Source organism: Silene latifolia, chromosome 6, assembly GCF_048544455.1.
Source record: "Silene latifolia isolate original U9 population chromosome 6, ASM4854445v1, whole genome shotgun sequence".
NCBI lineage: Eukaryota > Viridiplantae > Streptophyta > Magnoliopsida > Caryophyllales > Caryophyllaceae > Silene > Silene latifolia.
Window position 1 is genome coordinate 21,999,690 of NC_133531.1, and position 12,049 is coordinate 22,011,738.

Genomic DNA, 12,049 nt, shown 5'->3' on the forward strand with positions numbered 1-12,049 from the left:
ATGCGAAAATACGAGCTGTTTGCCATGGAGCAAAACGAGTCAGTTGATAGCATGTCCTCTCGCTTTTCTAGCATCATCAATGAGCTAAAGAATTTAGGAAAAACTTTTGACTCCGAGGAAATTGCTAGAAAAATACTCGAAGTATGTCTGAGATGGAGACATAAAGTATCTGTCATAGAAGAATGTAAGGAACTAACTTCATTATCCTATCAGGAGCTACTCGGAACCTTAATGGCTCACGAGATTACTCTTAATCAGGATGAGGAGGAAGTTGGCACAAGCAAAAAGATGGCCTTACAAGCTGAGTCTAGCAAGATTGATGATTCTTCAGATATTGAAGATGAAACTGTATTGTTTGTTAAACGTCTTAAGAAAAAGCCCTTCTTTCAAAATCAAAATAAGACCAATAACAAATCAAAGCAAACTCCCAAGAAAACTTTTGAGTCAAAAGGGTCCTTCTCTAATCGTGGATGCTTCAAGTGTGGTGATAATGATCACATGATCAAAGATTGCCCTACATGGAAGAAAATTAAAGACAAAAATCAACGTGACAAAACAAAGAGAGAATTCAAGCAAGTTAAGATGGCATATTGTTGGGAGACTTGGACCACGAAGATGGCGAATCCAAGATAAAGAAGAAAGCGCCAACGTTTGTCTAAGTAGCGTCAGTCTTGACCTATTCTCCGAAAGCGACAATGAAAGCAATGCTTCAAATCGAGAAGTGTCTTGTTGGAAATTGATTGATTCGAGAGGATGAAGAGGTAAATTATCTTGAACTTAAAAAGCGTGTTAAGAAACTTTCTAAGGATAATTTAATTAAATGTTGTGAACAATCCCTTGATCATTGTCATGAACAAAGTCTAGAGTTAAAAGACCTTAAGGAACAGATTTTAGATATTCTTTGAGGAGAACCAACTTCGAAAGCCAAAGCCAAAAAGCTCAAATCTAAAGTTATGGCTACTCCAGCTATAACTTCAAACATGACGAATGCTGAGAAGAACGCTCTTGAATCAAAAGTTAAGGCTAGTGATGCCATAACTTCAGAGCTTAAACTCAACATTAAGCATCTTCAAGCTAAAGTTACAGCTAGTGATGCTATAACTTCTGAGTTGAAGAAAGTCAATGAGATTTTAAAAGATGAGCTTAATGGCAAAGATAGTGTGGTTTCCGAACACAAGAGAGAAATTGTATTTCTCTCTAAGCAATTAGAAGAAGCTAGTAAAAGTCTGTCCAAACTTAAGGAACAACATGAAATTGAGAAACGTGTCTTGAATGAACGTTTTGATAAATTTCGTGAAGACTTTGAGAAAGGTAACTCTTCCAAGGATTCAAGTGTAGATCATTCAAAATGTGAAAAAGAAATTGAATCCTTGAAAGAATTACTTTTACATGCACGAAAAGTTCATGATAAGTGGGAAGGAAGCACAAAGGTTTTAAACTTCCTTATCGAACAACGAGAATAACATGAAGATGGGACTTGGTCATGAATGCTATAGTCGTAGAGACCATGATAAATGCAAATCTAATACTTCTGAAAATGATTTCAGAAAAAGAAAATACGTTAATCTTCCAGAATACTTGATTTGCAATTACTGTGGCTCTACTGGACATATACAAGTCAATTGTGTCAAATTTGCTTGGGATAAGAAAAAGAATGTTGAAACTGTTAAGACTTGTGATTTCATAGTGGAAGATGATGTCTCTACTATAGATGAACTTAACGACAATGAAGAACGCAATAATGAGTTTAGATGGACTTATGATATGGCTTTTGATTACTCATCTGTTCCTTCAAATCAAACAAAATAAATGAGAATCGAAAGCATACATTCAAGCCTAAAGTTCATAACCCTAAACCTAAAGCGTCTCATGAAGGTACTAGACCTAAAGCTACTTTCGATAGAACAAAACCTAGAGTACCTTATGTTCCGATTGTTAGACAAAGACCAAGAAAACCCAATGTTAAAGCCAAAAGAATAATAAGACAAGTATGGGTTAGAAAGGATCAAATATATAGAATTACTAACCATAAAGGACCCAACCTAGCTTGGGTACCTAAAAGTTGTATTTGATTCATTTGCAGGTAGAAGTGAAAGAAAATAATCTATGGTATCTCGACAGTGGATGCTCGAGACACATGACAGGAGACAGAAATCTTTTTATTTCACTAGAGCCCTTCTTTGGTGGCAAGGTTACCTTTGGAGATAACAAGAAGGGTATGATTATTGGAGTAGGAAGAATTGGAATTTCAACATCTCATTCAATCGATAAAGTATATCTGGTAAGTGGTCTTAAACATAATTTACTTAGTATTTCTCAATTATGTGACAAAGGAAATAGAGTTGTTTTTCATACCGATGTTTGTCGTATCATAATTGAAGGTACTAGTAATGTTTTACTTGAGGGTCACCGTATGAGGAATGTGTATATGATTGACTTAAATGTTGTCAATACAAATTCCTTTGCGTGTATGAAAGTAACTTCAGATGAGTCTTGCTTGTGGCACAAGAGGTTTGCACACATTAGTCCAACTATTTTAAAGAAACTTAAGTCCATGGATTTAGTTGAAGGCTTGCCCTCAATTAAATTCGAGCAAGAGACAATGTGTGACTCATGTACCCGCATTTGCAAAACATGTTAGATCCTCTTTTAAACCTAAGAGAATAGTTAGCACTAAACGACCACTTGAGATGGTACACATGGATTTATGTGGACCTATGAGAGTTAGAAGCCGTGGTGGATCAAAGTATGTATTTGTTCTAGTCGATGATTACTCAAGGTATGTCTGGCCAATCTTTCTTTCCTCTAAAGATGAAACTTTCGATGAATTTGTGGTATTAATGAAGCTTGCCCAAAATAGATATGATAATAAGCTTATTTCGATTCGGACGGATTACGGCACGGAATTTGATAATCAATTATTTATAGAATATTGTAGGGAAAATGGCGTGGGGCATAACTTCTCCGCACCACGTACCCCACAACAAAATGGTGTCGTGGAACGTATGAATCGAACCCTAGAGGATATGGCTCGTACTATGCTTTTGTGTAGTGGCCTTCCTAGAAGCTTTCGGGCGGAAGCGTGCCGTTAGTACCGCATGCTATGTGCATAATAGAGCTATGATCCGACCTATTTTGAAAAAGACTCCCTATGAACTTTTAAGAGGGAGAAAACCCAATATATCACATCTCCGTTGCTTCGGGAGCAAATGCTTTGTTCACAATAATGGAAAAGAAAATTTAGGAAAATTTGACCCCCGAAGTGATGAAGCTGTTTTTCTGGGATATTCGGATCATAGTAAAGCTTACAAAGTGTTCAATAAAAGAACCTTGCGCATAGAAGAAAGTGTTCATGTTCTCTTTGACGAAGATAATGTGTATGATAAAGTTGAACAGGAAGAAGAGGATCCAGATGAGCCCGATTTCTTTCTAGCAAGAAATGAGCCCTTAAATGAAGATAAAGATATTCAAGGTATCAATGATGAACTAGAAAATTCTGCAAACAATCCTAAGAGAAGTGATGAGTCCATAGTTAATGATACTATCGACCCTTCCTTAGATAAAGAAAGAGATCTTGAAGTTATACCTAATGATGTTGTAACTTCCGATCCAGATCATGATATTTCTAATGAAGTTAGTGATGCTTCTGAAGAAAATCCCGAGTCCAACTCAGGGGGAACAAATCATGATTCTTCGTCTGGAGATGATGCTAGTCCATCAAATGATAATGAGCCTAGAGTTCTCAAAAAATGGAAACATCAAAGCTCCCACCCTTTGGACAAAATCCTAGGGGATCTAGAGCAAGGCATTAAAACTAGAAGGTCCTTGAATAATTTCTGCTCGTTCTTCTCGTTTCTATCAACTATTGAACCTACCAATATTAAAGAAGATCTTGCTGAACCTGATTGGATAACCGCTATGCAAGATGAGCTTCAACAATTCGAACGCAATAAATTAACAGTCCGAAATTACGGGGCGTTACAATCACCCAAAAATAAGAGGTATTCGAGTTAAGAAGATATCTCGGACAAGAAGAAGATACGTAAACTTTGGCATAAGAACAGGGTTCTACGAACGTTAAAGAGAAAGAAAGGAGAACAGAAGTGGCATAATGAAAGGGTTACCGCTTACCAAACACTCATCAAAGCTTATGATCGACATGATAAAGTTACATCACTAAGGTGCTCAACAAAGCCTCAAAAGTCTAACAAATCATAGGACTAACAAGGACTCCACAATGGTAGGTATTCCTCAACTCAATTGGTTCTAAGAGCCAAAATCAATTCACCACACAAATTCATTTGTTAGTTGAAATTAACAAAGTTGAATTGGGAACGATTAATTAATGTTCAGACGGTCTTTTACTATATAAAAATGGAAAAAATGGTGGTGTAGGGGGGCGGGCAGCAGGCCGGCAGGTCTGCAAGGAGCCCACGGCTAGCCACGGTTGGCCGTCGGTCGGTCCGTTGCTTGTTTCGCGGTTTTCCATGCAAAATTTGTCATTTAAGGGTTATTAATGACATAGTTAGTATGAGTACACTTTAGGAATTGAATCATATAAGTAATAAAAATTATGTTAATGGTAAAACTATGCTTATATTAATAGTTATCACATGTTAGGATAGTTTACAAAATGAATTTGTAATTAATAGGCTCAAAATGAATTTTATAGCGATAAATTGCAATGTTTTGTTGATTGTCTAAAATCGAGCCTTAGTCCCTTTGACCGATGCGATGTCGATTAATTGAGTGATTGGTCACTTAATTTGACCGCACTGTCGCACTACTGGGGTTGCGGGTAAAAATTCGGTTGAATGAATTAGATAATCGGCCTTTTTCTTGTTTTAGGCCATTTACTATATCTCTATTTCACATGTGTAGTTAGTTGAATTTAAATAGCTTCTTATTTAGTTAGTTGAATTTAAATAGCTTCTTATTTTGTAGTAATGGCCCTAGATTCCCTAAAGCCTTTAATATTGTTAAAATTGCTAGAATTGGAAGTTAGTATTGAATTCTTATTGAGGACACTTTGTTGGATTTGTATTTGAATAGACAATTATATAGCCTTTCACATGATAAAATGTTAGAATTTATATTGGTAAGTAGGACTGTTTGCCCTCTTATGGTTAAGTGGGTGTCTTACTTGACTTGTGTGGTGAGTCTTGTGTGGTGTGGGCTAAAGTATTCAAGCTGGGACTAGCTGGGACTAGGTCCTAGGTGAGTACTTCGGCCTTCATCATAGATAGGTCTTTATAGTCTTTGACGAGTATATGTTCACTGCTTGATAGCCTTTGTGTTCCTGACTAGTGGATGTTTATCCAAGTTGGGGCATGACCTCAGTTACTTATTTTGATAGTAAGGGGTCAGCTTAAGTACTAGCCAACCCTTTGGTGGACTCCTTAGGGTACTCACTTCACTTTGTTTTAAAAAAAGTTGTGGGTCTTGGGTGTGGTGGTGTGTATCCGCATGTCTAGGTCTGCGCAGATTTTAGGCTAGGGTTGTGTTGTCTCTTGGCCATGTTTTATTAATATTAACCGCTGAGCCAAGATACCGGTTCGATTACCTTCCCTACCTCGTAGTATAGACTTGAAGTATTCAAGCTGGGACTAGCTGGGACTAGCTGGGACTAGGTCCTAGGTGAGTATTTCGGCCTTCATCATAGATAGGTCTTTATAGTCTTTGACGAGTATATGTTCACTGCTTGATAGCCTTTGTGTTCCTGACTAGTGGATTTATATCCAAGTTGGGGCATGACCTCAGTTACTTATTTTGATAGTAAGGGGTCAGCTTAAGTACTAGCCAACCCTTTGGTGGACTCCTTAGGGTACTCACTTTGTTTTAGAAAAATTGTGGGTCTTGGGTGCGGTGGTGTGTATCCGCATGTCTAGGTCTGCGCAGATTTTAGGCTAGGGTTGTGTTGTCTCTTGGCCATGTTTTATTAATATTAACCGCTGAGCCAAGATACCGGTTCGATTACCTTCCCTACCTCGTGGTATAGACTCGAGTTACAAAGTGACTATTGACCGTACTAAGAACTTATGCCTGTCTTTGATATATTGCCCTTTCTTGTATGGTGATTTTATGAACTGTAATAGGTGAGATGTGTTTAGGTTCTGATTGATAAAGTTTGGATTACTATTTGAATTATGTGATTCACATGATAGTTTAGTTTGGTCAGTTTTGGGGTCATAGGTTAGATTACATGATAATTACATTGTTTAATTATTGTTTACATGTTTTACTACATGTTATATTAATTTTGACGATTCGTGGCTGGGAGGACTCGAAGTTACTCCCCACTGAATTGTGGCTTTCGTGTTTGTATAAAATGCGATTGACAGGTTGTTGATGCTTAGTTGGGGTCACAGACGAGCTAGTGAGCAAGGAACCTTGGACCTAGTTTGGCTATTCTTTTAGTAAACCTTTTCTACTTTGGTTTTGTATATATCAACCTTATATTTAATCCTTTGAGGAATCTTTCTATTGGAATTGGAATATTGTTGGAAAATTGAGTGAACCTTTCTCGATGTACCGATCTTCCTAATTCCGATCTCTGACAATTGTCATTCTTGCTATTCTGGCTTGTTCCATTGTGTTCGCCTTTATGGAACTCATTTGACCTTTTGAGTAAAGCGTCTTGTTCGTTGACATCTTTATTGACTTCATCCAAAAGTTCCACCTTTAAGAGTTTAATTCCTTCTTGTCTGTTGGGTGTGAGTTCCCTATCGCGACTTGCACTTCTCGTCCCCGAGTTGTTTTCCATCTTACATAGATTCTATATAGTTTGAGTAAACTTTTGGTTCATTTTTCCTTAATTTGGAGTTAAATCTACAAATTGACCTCTTTCAATAACATTTGAAAATGATTTCTCACTCTCTTTCAACCCTAGTGTTCAATTGGATACCTAAACTATTTCTCGTTTTGTGTAATGATTCCTTTTCTTATTATTTTTCCGAGTTACTAAGCCTTGTATAATCATAATTAGTAAAGATAGTATTCTTACTATAGAATTTTAAACTAAAAGTTTGAAAATGCTTTTATGATTTTCAATGATTTTAACATTAGTGAATGTTAAATCTCGTTGTTGAAAACGTCCCAATAATGGGTTTTCTCATTTATTGGTGTAGAAATATTTTTATGTCTTGATATGAATGTGGATGTTCTTGTCTGATCAACGAGAGTATCACCGTTTCATTGAAAAGATACCTATATTTTCTTATAACTATAATTTCTCCTTCTAAGTTTCGAGGGCGAAACTTTTTAAAAGGAGGGTGATTTGTAACGCCCGTAATTTGGACCGTTAATATATTTCGAAAATAATTAATTAATCAAGTTAAATTTAATATTAATGTATTTAAAGTAAAAATAATTCAAAGAAATATAATTTTATTATATTTTAAGGTAAAGTATTTGTTTTGATAGTTTCGAGATGTTTAAAAATAGTTTAAACCGTGTAAAATCTTTTATTTCGAAATAAGGGCATATCGGGGGGGGAAAATGACAATTCTTTTGAACGTTGGGTAAACGATTTTGGAAATGGGTCGTATGAATACTCAATTTTCTTGTAATCTCGTGTTTAAGAACTTTAGTCTTGTCGGAATTTGCAATTGACTTACGGTTTTAATTATTATCGAAACGAGCAAAAACCGACTCGTAAAATTCCGACTAAAAATCCCGCACCTTCCTTTCCTCCTTTCCTTTCTCCCTTACGCGGCACCCCCTTCCCCTTTTCTTTCTTTTTTCTGATTTTTTTGTTCTTAAGTCATCTTCATCCTCTAAAACCAAAACCAAACAAATTTCAACAAAAATTCAAGCTGTTTTGGCCATAATTTCTTCGTTTCTTATCGGATTTTTGCATAATTTACCTTTCCGGAATCCCCTCGCCGAGATCTACAACTTAGTATATTCTAATTTCAGTTTTTATTAAGTTGTTTTAAGATGAATTTTCGGAAATTCGGTTTTAGGTACTTATTATTGTGTTTTAATTGTTTATTTAGGTGAAGAATTGAAGGACGAGTTCGGGGACTCGTATATTGTAGAGGACAGCGGCTAGTTGTTGTTAGGGTTTCAGTTTTGAGGTGCTAATTGCTCATTTTCTAGCTTAAGGTAACATATTTCGAGTTACTCGACGAATTATCGTCACAATCTTTGTTGTTTTTGTATGTTTGGTGATTTTTGTTTGAATAGTAGTTTTCACATGTAAAATTTGTTGCATGCATGTTTAATTTATGCCTTTTGTTAGTTTAAATTAACAAAGTTGAATTGGGAACGATTAATTAGTGTTCAGACGGTCTTTTACTAAACAAACATGGAAAAATGGTGGTGTAGGGGTGACGGCCAAGAAATGAGAGTCCACGGCGACCCACGACCGGCCTTGGGGTTGGCCCGGGTTGGTCCGTGCTTGTTTCGCGGTTTTTCGTACAATATTGGTCATTTCGGGTTAATTAATGTTAGAGTTGTATAAGTCACATATGGGTACACTTTTAAATTGAACCATACTAGTAGTAGAAATTATTCTTATATTGGTAGTTAGCATGTGTTAGTATAGGTTATAAAATGAAATGGTAATAAAATGGCTTAAAATGAATAATGTTAGTAGTATAGATAATGAGGTTGGTAAAATTTAGCTTATATTGATAGTTATCACATGTTAGGATAGTTTATAAGATGAAATTGTAATGATTAGGCTCAAGGTAAATTTTATAGCAATAATTGCCATGTTTTGATGATTGTGCCGAAAACTGAGCCTTAATCCCTTTGACTGATTCGATGTCAGTCAATTGAGTGATTGGTCAGCCGCAATTTAACCCGTACCTGTCGCAGGGCTGGGGTTGCGGGTAAAAATTCGGTTGGATGAAATTTTGAATGAATTAGATAGTCGGCCTTTTTCTTGTTTTAGGCCATTCATTATATTTTTATCTCACATGTGTAATTAGTTGATTTAAGTAGCTTCTTATATTGTGGAAACGGCCCTAGATTCCCTGAAACCTTTAATATGGTTAATATTGTTAGAATTGAAATTTGGTATTTAATAATTATTGAGGATACTGTTGGATTTTATGCTGAATAGACATTTATATAGCCTTTCACATGATAGAATGTTAGAATTTATGTTGGTAAGTAGGACTCTTTGCCCTCTTATGGTTAAGTGGGTGTCTTACTTGACTTGTGTGGTGAGTCTTGTGTGGTGTGGGCTAAAGTATTCAAGCTGGGACTAGCTGAGACTAGGTCCTAGGTGAGTATTTCGGCCTTCATCATAGATAGGTCTTTATAGTCTTTGACGAGTATATGTTCACTGCTTGATAGCCTTTGTGTTCCTGACTAGTGGATTTATATCCAAGTTGGGGCATGACCTCAGTTACTTATTTTGATAGTAAATGGTCAGCTTAAGTACTAGCCAACCCTTTGGTGGACTCCTTAGGGTACTCACTTTGTTTTAGAAAAATTGTGGGTCTTGGGTGCGGTGGTGTGTATCCGCATGTCTAGGTCTGCGCAGATTTTAGGCTAGGGTTGTGTTGTCTCTTGGCCATGTTTTATTAATATTAACCGCTGAGCCAAGATACTGGTTCGATTACCTTCCCTATCTCGTGGTATAGACTCGAGTTACAAAGTGACTATTGACCGTGCTAAGAACTTATGCCTGTCTTTGATATATTGCCCTTTCTTGTATGGTGATTTTATGAACTGTAATAGGTGAGATGTAAGCGGATTCTGATTGATAAAGTTTGGATTACTATTTGTTATATGATTCACATGATAGTTTAGTTTGGTCAGTTTAGGGGTCATTGGTTAGAATACATGATAAGTAAATGGTTTATCAAATTGTTTACATGTTACATTACATGTTACATTAATTTAGACGATTCGTGGCTGGGAGGACTCGAAGTTACTCCCCACTGAATTGTGGCTTTCGTGTTTGTATAAAATGCGATTGACAGGTTGTTGATGCTTTGTTGGGGGTCACAGACGAGCTAGTGAGCAAGGAACCTTGGACCTAGTTTTTGGCTATTCTTATAGTAGGATATGTTTGTAATTGGTTCAACTAGCCAAAAACCTGTAATTTCAAAAACTTTTCTAAACCAATCACAACATTTCCAACATTCCCAAGAGGCGGGTGCCAAAACCTGCAATGCTAATGAACTACTTACATGCCATAGCTAAATAAGAAAATAGAATGATACAAACCAAAAATAGAAAAGGGAGACATATGTCCCTTCAAATTATATACAAACCAAAAATAGAAAAGGGTAATGGTATGGTTATCACAAATCGTTAGGTTAAAGAACATAGTTTCAATTTATGGTTTTGGGAACTCTGAGGCGATAAGGTGTTGTTACAATTAAGACCTTGTTTCTTGGGAATTTTGTGGTAAGTACGTTTTAGGATGTCAAATTTGAAAAAAAAAAAAAAAAAACTCCTTGGGATGTTGATGACCATAATGAATTGGTGATTTAGTATTAGTTGACTCTTGAGAGTTCTTGAGTATAGAAAAGGGAGACATATGTCCCTTCAAATTATATACAAAACCAAAAATAGAAAAGGGTAATGGTATGGTTAACACAAATCGTTAGGTTAAAGAACATAGTTTCAATTTATGGTTTTGGGAACTCTGAGGCGATAAGGTGTTGTTACAATTAAGACCTTGTTTCTTGGGAATTTTGTGGTAAGCACGTTTTAGGATGTCAAATTTGAAAAAAAAAAAAATACTCCTTGGGATGTTGATGACCATAATGAATTGGTGATTTAGTATTAGTTGACTCTTGAGAGTTCTTGAGTTGAGAGAGACTTAATGTTTTATCTCCTCTCATAAGTTTGATGTTGGTAACCTATGAAACTCCATCTTTGACACCCATTTAGGTTCGACTTCAATTCTTACCTCATGAAATTCATACAGCTCTTTTGATTATTGTTCTTATTATAGAACTTTAAACTAAAATTTTGAAAATGCTTTTATGATTTTTAATGGTTTTAACATTAATGAGTGTTAAATCTCGTTGTTGGAGACGTCCCAATAATGGGTTTTCTCATTTATTGGTGTAGAGATATTTTTATATCTTGATATGAATGTGGATATTCTTGTCTGATCAACGAGAGTATCACCGTTTCATTGAAAAGATACCTATATTTTCTTATAATTATATTATTAAGATGTTGTATACTAAAATTTCTCCTTCTAAGTTTCGAGGACGAAACTTTTTAAAAGGAGGGGTGATTGTAACGCCCCGTAATTTCGGACTGTTAATACATTTCAGAAATAATTTATTAATCAAATAAAAGTGATATTTAAGTATTTAAAGTAAAAATAATTCAAAGAAATATAATTTTATTATATTTTGAAGAAAAGTATTTATTTTGATAGTTTTGAAATGTTTAAAAATAGTTTAAACCGTGTAAAACTTTTTATTTCGAAATAAGGGCGTATCGGGGGGAAAATGACAATATTTTTGAACGTTAGGTAAACGAATTTGGAAATGGTAGTATGAATACTCAATTTTATTGTAATCTCGTGTTTAAAAACTTTGGTCTTGACGGAATTTGCATTTGACTTACGGATTTAATTATTATTGAAACAAGTCAAACCCGACTCGTAAAAATCCCGACTAAAAATTCCGCTCTTCTCCTTTCCTCTTCCCTTTCCCGCGGACCAGCCCCCTTCCCCCTTTCTTTTCTTTTTTTTCTGATTTTCATTCCTCCTTCATCTTCTTCCTTATTCTAAAAGACCAAAAACTCCATTTTTATTAAATTCCAAGCTAAAATCGACACAACTCCCTCGTTTCTTATCGGTTTTTCGCGTAATTTACCTTTCCGGAATCCCCTCGACGAGATCTACAACTTGGTATAATTTAATTTCAGTTTTCTTGAAGTTGTTTTAAGATGAAATTTCGGAATTTCGGTATATATGCTTAATTTTTGTGTTTTTATTGTTTATTTAGGTGAAGAATTGGAGGACGAGTTCGGGGACTCGTATATTGTAGAGGATAGCGGCTAGTTGTTGTTAGGGTTTGGGTTTTTGAGGTGCTAATCGCTCTTTTTCTAGCTTAAGGTAACA